Raw genomic sequence first — 9,465 nt, 5'->3', positions numbered from 1 at the left:
ACAGAACTAATGGAAGCTCGGCGGCCATCTTTCAAGATTACCATTCGTCGAAACGTATCGTTGACGTGAAATGCGTGTTTCAGTTGGTTTGAAACAGTCCAAGTGACTGTGGGCATTTTCATGTTTATTTTCTCAGAAAACTGTTTTTGCCAAGAATTAGCGATATAGATATAGCGGACGTCGGAAACACTGTTCAAAGTAGCGGCTGTACAAAACGTGGCATCAAAATGAGACCAGTGGCGACGCGTTAAACAAGTGGTATTTACTAAGAGTAATCAAGAAAACGGACTCTCATATTACCATGCTGTGTGTCCTTCTCTGCATTTTTTTTTTTCGAATAGTCTTCAACATTTCCTTTGCGAATCCATGTAATCTTGTGTGTTCGCCTATCCTTCCCCCCTTAGGTTCGACGGCCTCAGAAAAACCAACCATGTTACATTTGTATCAGCATGCACAGCTCGTGTCTGTGAAAGACATTGATTATGCCAGCAGATGCAGCGCCTAAAAGACTCTCGGCATCGAGCACGAGGGCCCTTTGGTCTGACGAAAGGTCGGGCATGATCCAGGCCGGCCAGACAGATGGAGAAAGGTACAGAAAAAAGAGACCAGGCCAGGGGCGTAGCCAGGCGGGGTGGCTTATGGGGCTTCAGCCCCTCTCGAAATTTTTTCGCACTGTTATGCACCGCCGACCAAAACAACCACCGGCGCTGGAAATCATGCTGAATTTTGTCTACGATGTCTTTTTCACTCTCGAAAAGACATTTCGGCGCGAACATTGCGAACTCGGGCTGTATTTCGTGGTAATTACGGGCCATGCACCTGGAGTCACATAATTCAAGGAGCCTCATCTGAGCATAAATTTTAAATGGCGTTTCAATGACGAGCAGGCTCGTCGCGGCATCTCGCGGCTGCCGCGGAATCTACGGAGCGCGTGGAATTCAATTCCGAAACTTTATGGATATAAATTTCTCATGAACTTTGTCCTTTACATCGCGAAGCAGCAAAACAAGTGCAAGTAAAAAGATCTGTCCCTTCAGGTCTATAAACGCGCAATTAGGAAAACGTTTGAGTATTCATTAGCCTTTAAAACCACAGAAATTTTAGGCGTTTATTGTAACAGTTAGCCTCATGATCAAAGTTATCATGCGAATGCGAAAATTACGAGGACATCAATAACCAATTTGACCGACCTTGCTCAATGAAAGCGCGGCCCACACGGCGTTTCACAACAAACACTCTCGGATATTGGGTAGTTCAACTTGTCGTATCACCTGTGCCTTTCGTTTGTCCTTTTCTTTCCTTTTATAGCTACCTGCTTTTAGTTCTTTTTTGAACCAGACTAATACCCTCCTTTAATTTTCGATGTAGAATGATTGTTGCCTCTTTGCAGTCATAATAATAATAATAATAATAATAATAATAATAATAATAATAATAATAATAATAATAATAATAATAATAATAATAATAATAATAATAATAATAATAATAATAATAATCAATCAATCAATCTTTATTTTTCGGTGCCCAGGAACAACCCAAAGGTCTTGGTGCTGGTACACCATTCACACGCACAAAATGTCAATTTATTTCACTACAAAGGAAGACACTCAGGGGAGGTAATGCAGCAGTCAAGGCGATAGAAAAAAAAAAAGACATATAAACTAGGCGTGACAGCAAGCATGAAGCAAAAAAGCGAAAACAGCGGTAAATGAAAACAGCTAGAACAGGCAACAGACATATAAATAACTAATGAAACAATAAACAAAGAGAATGAACGACCGATAACAGCCAAGTACAGCATATAGCAAAATACAAACAAGAATAAAGCCAATACTAATATGAACGAATATGAAACCTCTGAAATACAAACTAGAAATACAATCATACACAATAAGAAACGTAATTAGTGAACGCGTTACAGACAATCAGGCGTGAGTACACAGTATTAAAGAAATAATATTAATGACAACAAGTACACGTGATGAACAATTAAGGAGAGAAAAAAACAATATAATACCGGTGCAAACGCACAAGTGTAGTAAAGACAAAATGCATGAAAGGGGAAGTTATGTATGAGAAAGAGAGTGCTCAAAGTGGAACGTCACGGACATCCAATATAAAGGAAGGGAGAGAATTTTCGAATATATCTAGGTGAGGACAAAGAGAATTAAACAACTTTTGCATTCTGTCCAGAGGGGAGAGGGAGTGCAGGAGCGCAGAAACTTGGAATGGTCTGAATTCCCTTATGCTCTTTCGCGGTACACGCATAAGGATACGCGCTAGGAGCTGAGGGCATAGAATGTGACCATGAAGAAGTTTATACAAGAAAATTATATCTGCCCTCACGCGACGGCAGCTAAGAGAAGGAAGCTGCAGTGAGTTACTCCGTCTGGGACGAGAGCTGGAAGTTTTGCAAGAAAACCGATGTTGAAATATGCGTAAAAACTTTAGCTGAACTCTATCGATTTTTTCACAGTTCGACTGGCAAGTGCCGTTCCAAACAACAGACGCATATTCCAAAAGCGGCAAGCATATGGAGAGGTAGAGCTTTAAGAAAGGAAGTGGGGATCGAAACTCTCTCGAAAGCCTGCAGATGAAGCCGAGTGTACGCATAGCCCGTAGAGCAATGCGTTTTGTATGAGAGGAGAAGCTGAGGCTACGGTCGAAAAGTACGCCGAGGTCATTAATTTCATCAACCCTGGGCAGCGGCCTACCATTCACAGAATAAGAGTAGAGAAGACTGTGCGTTTTACGCGTAAATGAGACAACCTTGGTTTTAGATGAATTGAGAGTGAGCCCATTCTTCAAGCACCAATCAGAGAAGGCGGATATGTCAGATTGCAATGACAAGCAATCGTGAATAGTATGTATTGCCTTGAACATTTTTATATCGTCCGCATAAAGGAGAAATGAAATAATAATAATAATAATTGGTTTTTTTTGGGGAAAGGAAATGGCGCAGTATCTTTCTCATATATCGTTGGACACCTGAACCGCGCCGTAAGGGAAGGGATGAAGGAGATAGTGAAAGAAGAAAGGAATAAATAGGTGCCGTAGTGGAGGGCTCCGGAATAATTTCGACCACCTGGGGATCTTTAACGTGCACTGACATCGCACAGCTCACGGGCGCTTAGCGTTGCTAAAATACACATTTTAGTATTGATGTCTGCATTCTTCCTCTATTATTCTACCCATATGGTGCTGTCGCGACCGCAGCATGGCCCAAATACATATCACGATTTCTGCGATCATAGTTTTATTCTTGCAGGATAGTCTGTCTTTCTATGCGTAAAGGTTACTATCTGTGATTGCGCAACATGTTTATTTGGCTTGTTTGACATAGTATGTACAGCAACTTTAACTTAGGTATGTAGATTTATTAGATAATATACGTATATTTAAATATCTTTTTGCCATGTTTTGTGTATACATGAAGTGGGCTTTGTTTCCAGCGACGCTTTTTCTCCCTTTCTCAAGCTGTACCTTCGTATTTGTGATATTTCATTCTATCTTCGCATTTGTAATGCATATTTTGCAGAACTCCTGCTTTCTATATGTGCTCTCTGTTGCGACTATAATTTAGGTGCAATTACTTACAATACTCGACCGATCAGAGGCGCCCGCGCAATACATTGGAACTAAGGACAGCGTCACTGAGGTATTTTCCTGGCCGTTGCTTATGTACAAAATTGTAAACAAGGTTCTTGAATGACAAATATTCGTTAAAATATTTGTAATCAACTTGATTATTCCTATCAGGGACATGCACTACTTTGTTGGTTTCCAACTGATATAGTTCTAAAAATCATGAGACATTTTATTTACTTGCAAAATAGACAAAAAGATGGAAGTATTGACATCAGTTATTTCTGCCGCAGTTTTTGGGATATACGAATATATTCTTTTATGAAAAATACATATTTTACTTGTGTTGACAGCGCGTAGCGTTAAGGTGTTCGTTTGCAGCAGCTAATACGCAATAGCGTTGGCAATTGCAATGCAATTATGATTAATGTATTTGATCCCTCTACAAATTCTATGAGGAGGAGGCCGCGCTGCAACATGATCCCCCCTCCCCGAACAAAATTTCTGCGTACGCCACTGGACCAGACTGCTGCACAGTAAAGAGCGCAGATAATGCTCAAGGTTGGCGTGAAGATGGCGAACAGTTGAGAGACATGGGATCATTCCGGGGGTGGAGGGTGTTCATTTGGGTGTTTTCTATGAAACATGAATAGCTATCCATGGTAATACAGCGCGGAAAAACAACGAGGACGGAACAAACACGACGACATGAGTGCTGACTTTAAACTGGTGATTTATTACGAACATGTGTACTTTACTATTCCCGCCAAACACTAAACAGAACAAAAATATTGAAGAAGCACTGCGTCATCACTGAACATCTTAAATCTACATTTCTACAAATGCATGCTCCAAAAAGGTGATTTCGCGGTTAGCCAGTGATAATGAGGGCTTGCTAATGCATGCTGCACCCCCCCCTTGTCAATCTGATATCCCTCTACTAGTTCCCTTACTCTCTGATCCTTATGTTTGGAGATGACGGATGTCTGATGAAGCAATGGGGCGCACGTGTGCTTAGGTTGCCTGCAGTGCTGCGCCGAATTCGAACCGGCTGTGCAAATACAGCAACTGTTCCATTAAGGAAGAAAATGAAGCCTACATTAAAAACATTTTTTGAAGCTCACTGCCGAAAAATATTTGTACGTAATATTTCAAGATGTCCTCCTAACAATGAGAGGCTCAACATCTGTTGTAGCAGGGAAAAGAGATGTTTGAGAGAATCGTCGATAGTGTAATTGGCTCTTGATACCGCTGAACAGACTATGCAATTGTGCAACTGTTGTTTGTGTGAAGACAAAATCATGCTTCAAAATATTGTTATGAGCCTTACACAATAAAAAAGGAAAATACCACACACCTTCGACCTCTTCACAAGAACTGTGCCAGATTGTCAACACTCACTTAGATGGTTTTCAGCAGCGGTGTTTTTCTTACCAGCTTGCAGTCTACGATAAAGTGCAAACTCACTTGGTGAGGCTGTAAGTCCGGGCTGATTGATGTCTACGCATTCGCCCGCCCACGTTAGCTGCTGTTGGCCTGCTTCCCTCTCCTACGACCAAATAAATGCCTTTGGAGGCTTTTGTAGCGATAGCTACATTACGGTAGCATTTCGAGCCTCCAGAGTGGCGACGCCGCCACCCTGTGGCTGCGCCGCCACGTGGTTGGTCACGTGGTGCGGAGCAGCCGCCGGCGGCGCGGCGCCGTGGCTGATCACGTGCTTCGTCACGTGGTTGGTCACGTGCCCAGGGTCCACTCGGCCAGCTGTAGCTATCGCGTCACTCCAGGTTTAACCAGAATTAAACCACCGCCAATTTTTTTGGAGCAGTCGCGTCAGCGGCATTCGTGTTCCGCTGGTACAAACTATGGCTGGCACCCAAGAATGATGGCGCGGTGACGTTGAACAACGCTGGAGCTGTCCGGGCTGTGCGCGCCACAGGCAGCCACTTATCTCAACCTGTTCATCTAGGCGGTGCGTAAGTTGAACACTGGGGGATTCTGTACATATCAGCAGATCTCGCCTGTGTGAAAATATCCGTGGCTGCAATTCCTTTGCGTCGATTACTGAAGTTCGTTTGTCCCTTCCCATTCAGCCGCGGTACATTAGTGGAGCCGGAGAGGTTGTCCTTCTAACCTTAATATATATTCTGTCCCCTCCAATGTACTTTAGTTGAGAGGAATATTCTGTCCTCCCCACGGGGGAGGACATCCTATTTGACTAGGACATCCTATTTGACTCTCTACCCCTTCCCATCTCGCCAGCGTGGAAGGACTTGTCCGAGGCATTGATTCCTCTTTAACTTCATCTGAAAACCTTGGACTCTTGTCGCCAACAAGTGTTAATGGTGCGCATTGCAGGAGCCTGGAAGTTAACAATGTGCATATGCCAACCGAGTGTACAAGTGCCACTTTTGCGAAACTTATCCGTCGGATATCAAGACATGACCTGTAGCCTTTTGTGTGGACTGCTCGGTCACTGCAGTGCAACAATTGCTGGCGCTATAGCAAAGCGAGGAGCACGCCGAATGGTCAAGAACGAGAATTCATGGAGAACTTTCGGGCAAGAACTGTAGCAAATCGAAGAGCACGACGAAGGATAACAAAGGAAGGGAGAGACTGAAAAGGCGAAAGAAGGGATAGCGGTGGAAGAGAGAAAGGTGAAAGGGTAGGGTGAAAAATGAAGGAGGAGGGTACGGCGGGGCCAGGCGATAGGGATTGACTCGGTTTGCGCCTGCAATTGTGTACTCAATTTCTAACCTCGTTTTCAGACAGACGTCATGCTTATAACGTTCACCACAACCACCTGACCCCTCCGCTTAAAGCGACACACAATGGAGGCTTTCTGAAAAACGATCTACTGCCTTGTCCAAGTGAGGAGATTCCTTTGCGCAAAGATTGTGGGTCCCTTAACTGTGGCCAAGGAGCGTGGCTGATTATGTTTTGAATCAGCCTAAGATCACAAAAATTCCTAGTGGCAACTTGAATCAGACATGAATCGCCGTCGATCCTTCAACCAGCATAGGTGTCCATGGAGGCTGTTTGTCGAGTCCACGCAGTACACTATGAAAACGGGCACGTGCTCCTCCGAATGTGCAGGCCACTGGTCTCTTGCCCAGTCTTCCTCGAACCAACGAGACAAACACCTTCCAATGCTTTCTCGCAGGGAGCAACAAACGCGGGCAAGAATTCAGCAACCGGGCAAGCGTTGCACCACGGCGCTCTACGCCACTCAGGAGCGTTCGTTCGGTGCCACTTTAGAGGCTTTGTACGACAAAGCTGCAATGCTTCTCATCGTACTCTTAAGGGTAGCATAAGTGTCGTCCACGTTTTCTGCCTTAAAATATAGCAAAATCAAGCTAGCTACGCTTAAATTTCTCATTTGGAGGTACTGTAATCGTCGGCCAAGATTGTTTAGCTGCATTCTACGTGACGTGCTCCCTTTCAAGAGAAAAGACGCGAGGCAAACAAAATACAAGATGGAATGGCACGTTTTTCTTTTTTTTTTTGGGGGGGGGGGTTATAGCAAAACTATTACAATCACCTTCAAGCAACTTTACTGTAGGCAACGATATCTGTTGCTTAGTCACATTAACAAAGTGGCCGGATTACATGATACAAACGAGGTCAAACATCAATTACCTTGTTGATCGTGATACATTTGCTGCTGTAGATCGAAGCAACTAATGACGCGTACCCACACTGGGAGATGGAACAAGAATTTGGAAGGATAGATAGACTAATCAGCCGGACATCTTCGTTGGTGGGGAAAAAATACAGAAAGAATAAAAACAGAAAGGAAGAGGATAATCGTGGTGGTTGACCACCAGACGGGACTATTAAAGATGGTGGGTGACTTTAAATCAGCAGGGCCAGAAAAGCCAAAATTTAGCATGGGGTGTGATTCGAATAAGAAATTTTGAACAGCGGAACTAACAGGCTGTTTTGAATCATGGTAGTGACGAATGTAACAAAATGACAGTACCGAAGATATAAAGCCAAGCTGCTGCAACGTTCCCTTTTTAAGGTTGTGTGTGTGTCATAGAGTTTCCATCCGAACCGCGTCGCCGAGGTGCTGTGCGTCCCCATGAGGGAGAGGGTGAGGGGGCGATTACTTGTTTGGCGTTTCGGCGCGGGGCCGGGCGCCTTCGGCAAGAGGGCCCGTGCGTTCGTCACCCGTTTACTATATGTCTGTTTCTTCTGGTGAACTCCTAGTTTGCGTAAAGTGTGCATGACCCCACTGCTTGTTTTGGTTTTGTTCTTGCATTAGCACTGGTGGGTAGCGTGCGTCTCCGTAGAGGGTATTTTGATCTAGACGCCTTCAGTGAATCACCCCGCGCATCCAGTAGGCGTCTGCTTTTGTTTCTGTTTTCTTCAACCGACCTCAGAGCCAGTTCTCGTAAATTTTGCGCATCTCCGCGAGATTGGTTTATTAATGTTGCGGGTCAGGACCCAGACATTCGGCATCCGAGCCCTGTCTGCAGTATGTATGCTCTGTAACCGTGCGAACGTGGCCATTGAGAATGTGGGAGCACTGCCCTAATAATTTTTTCTTGTGGAGAAATTGTGTGACTTCTGCGAGCTGTGGTTGGGAGGGCAGTTGAAGTTGGAGCAAGAAAAGGAGACCGGCATGCTTGATTAGAGCAGGCTGTCCTTACTCTAAGGACGGCCCAGCTAAGTTTTTCTGTCACATGCTGATGCTATCCTTTTAAATGCACTGCACCTTTTCCTGCCTGTAATCAAGTCACTAAATTAAACCAGTTTTTAGGCTTAATCCGACCCAATTGAAAGATGTACTTGGCGAAACAGGGGAACAGTACCGTTCAAGAAGAAAGAAGAAACAGCGGCTACCGACAGCAGTTATCAAGAAGAGTAGACAGGATACAAAATTCTACTCTCTCCAACATCCTTCTTCTTAATGATAAGAAGAAGAAGCGGTGGAAAAACAGAAAAAAATGTCCTCTTGATTCCTGTTCAAGGCATAACGCGCATAGGGGAAAGATGGCTAAGCCAGACCTGTATTTGCAAAAATTCTGGTCCGGAACACGAGAGCGAAATCTCCTATACGTGAAACTCTGACGTTTTCGACAAAATTTCCTGCTTGAGGAATACGGAAAATAGAGATAATCTGAAGATGTCAGGAAATTGGCGGGTCTAACTCGTACTAAGCCAACGCGTGCTACGCCGCTGTCGCTTAGGAAAGCGTCGAATCTAACGCAGCTCCTCGACCTTTCAAACCCGCGGGTCTAAATGCTCTCCAACTTCTGCGATAGCTTCTCTATGCGAACAGCGCTTCCTGTCAATAATCTCCAGGATATGAGATTCCTGCGCTCGTGATGGACAATTTCAGCAGTTCATTGGTTGAACCGCACCGCAAAGGCAGCTGCTCTCGTTCTGTTCTGGTTGTGTTCGTCGAATGACCGTCCCCGCTATCGCAGCAACGCCAGCTGCACTGTGGCCTTGTGGCAATGTGCCCTGTGCAGGTGGCACACTGCACCGTGCACACTGCGCACTGTTGCAGCTGCGTGCACTACCTGCAGTTTGGCCACATAGCGTTGCGTGCGGAGGAGGAGGAGGAACAAACATTGTCATATGGCAAAGCGGGTAGGGATAGGGGGTTAAGGATGATGTTTAGACAGGCGCACGGGCCCTCGGCGCTGAATGGCTTGAAATCCATGCTTCTTGGCGACTTCCAGGGCCCAAGCGACTATCCGGAGGTGTGCCTATGGGTCAGGGCTGATCAACTCAATCTCGCACTGACTTTGGCTTGAGATTTGGAGGCTCAGATGGGGTCGGCCCTCTGGGCCCACGAATAGGATGTGATTGAGGTCTGCTTTAGAGTGAGTGCAGAGATTGCAGCGGGATTTGTATTCCGCCGGATAC

This window comes from Amblyomma americanum, chromosome 3 (assembly GCF_052857255.1).
Source record: "Amblyomma americanum isolate KBUSLIRL-KWMA chromosome 3, ASM5285725v1, whole genome shotgun sequence".
NCBI lineage: Eukaryota > Metazoa > Arthropoda > Arachnida > Ixodida > Ixodidae > Amblyomma > Amblyomma americanum.
Note: the sequence above shows the minus strand (reverse complement) of the source record.